The sequence below is a fragment of the Fragaria vesca genome, linkage group LG1 (assembly GCF_000184155.1).
Source record: "Fragaria vesca subsp. vesca linkage group LG1, FraVesHawaii_1.0, whole genome shotgun sequence".
Classification (NCBI taxonomy): domain Eukaryota; kingdom Viridiplantae; phylum Streptophyta; class Magnoliopsida; order Rosales; family Rosaceae; genus Fragaria; species Fragaria vesca.
Genome location: NC_020491.1, coordinates 20,701,746 through 20,703,483, shown reverse-complemented (window position 1 = coordinate 20,703,483; position 1,738 = coordinate 20,701,746). Strand labels below are relative to the sequence as shown.

Below are 1,738 nucleotides of genomic sequence, written 5' to 3'. Positions count from 1 at the left end.
GCCACTCTAGGNGGTTATATATATATATATATATATAAGCTTGAATCCATGGGTTTTGTGTATTTTGAGTATGTCCTTTATGAATAAGAATACATTCCTTATGAGTCTTTCATTGCTTAGATTGTAAATGAATATTTGCTTGTTCTATTTGATTTGTGTTTTGTTATTTGGTCATGCACACCAAGTGTTTGACGAAATGTCTATGAATGAATTAAGGTGCAGACCAAGTGTTTGATGAAATGTCTATGAAAGAATTAAGGTGCATGATTCTACTCGATGAATAAGAATGCATTCCTTATGAATTCTTCTTTGCTTAGATTGTAAATGAATATTTGCTTGTTCTATTTGATATGTGTTATGTTATTTGGTCATGCACACCAAGTGTCTGATGAAATGTCTATGAATGAATTAAGGTGCACACCAAGTGTCTGATGAAATGTCTATGAAAGAATTAAGGTGCATGATTCTACTCGATAGATCAAAGTAGACCTTGATGTGCTTGCGAGGATGTGATAGTGTTATATTCATACATATATCCTCATTTTTAGGCGATTCTAGTGATATTGAGTCATGCAAGACCTCATTACTAGGTAATAAAGCTAAGCTCCTTTCCAGTATTTATTTGTTTATACCAACATAGTCTTCCATGTATCATCTTACTGGTCATCATATTTGTCATGCTCTTACCAGTTTAACATATAATGGTTTCAAATCTTGTTCTAAAATATGCAGCAGACTCCAACTACTGCTCTTTCATATCTTGCCATGCATGGTTGATCACTCATTTACCAACCATTCTCCTCAAATCTTCTACACACCCAAAAATGTATGCATTGATCCATCCAATTTTATTACTCCACACTATGAATTCAATTCATCCAATTTTATTACTCCACCCAAAAGTGTATGTAACTATGCATGTAACTATCGATGTAATTATCCATGTAACTATGCATGAAACTATCCATGTAACTACAGATTAATAGTTACCTGGGTAGTTACATACATGATGGGCACAAGAAGGTAACTATCAATGTAACTATCCATGTAACTATCCATCTATGTAACTATCTATGTAACTATCCTGTAACTATCCATCCATGTAACTATGCATGTAACTATCTATGTAACTATGTAACTAGCAATGTAACTATGTATGTAATTATCCATCTATGTAACTATCTATGTAACTATGCATGTAAGTATCAATGTAACTGTCTATGTAACTATCCATGTAACTACAGATTGATAGTTACCTGGGTAGTTACATTGCTAGTTACATGGATTTTAATAGATTTCTGTTCTAATACATAGCGGGACGTTGCCATTGCGGTGTAGCGGGACGCTGTCGTTGTGGTGCAGCGGCACGCTGCAATTATTATTATGTAAATGACTTGTGTACCTACATTAAGCTACTTATCTAACTATCAATGTAACTATTCATGTATCTATCTATGTAACTATGCATGTAACTATCCATCTATGTAACTATGCATGTAACTATGCATGTAACTATCAATGTAACTATCCATGTAACTATCCATGTAACTACCGACTGATAGTTACATGTGTAGCTTCATACATTCTACATAATAAGCTACACTTCTTTTTTCTCACACAGAACGCAGAATATGGCAAAGTAAAGCAATCTGTATTAATTGTAAATCATCAAATTAAGAATACCTAGGAAAACAATTTAGTGTTAACACAACTCTTAGAACTCTGGCTTTCCTCATTC

General features: G+C 33.4%; 1 pseudogene; it reads right to left on the bottom strand.

Annotated features, from left to right (window-relative positions):
• Window positions 1-648, bottom strand: part of LOC101295958 — a 2,806-nt pseudogene extending 2,158 nt beyond the window's left edge.
• Window positions 649-1,738: the final 1,090 nt, after the last annotated feature.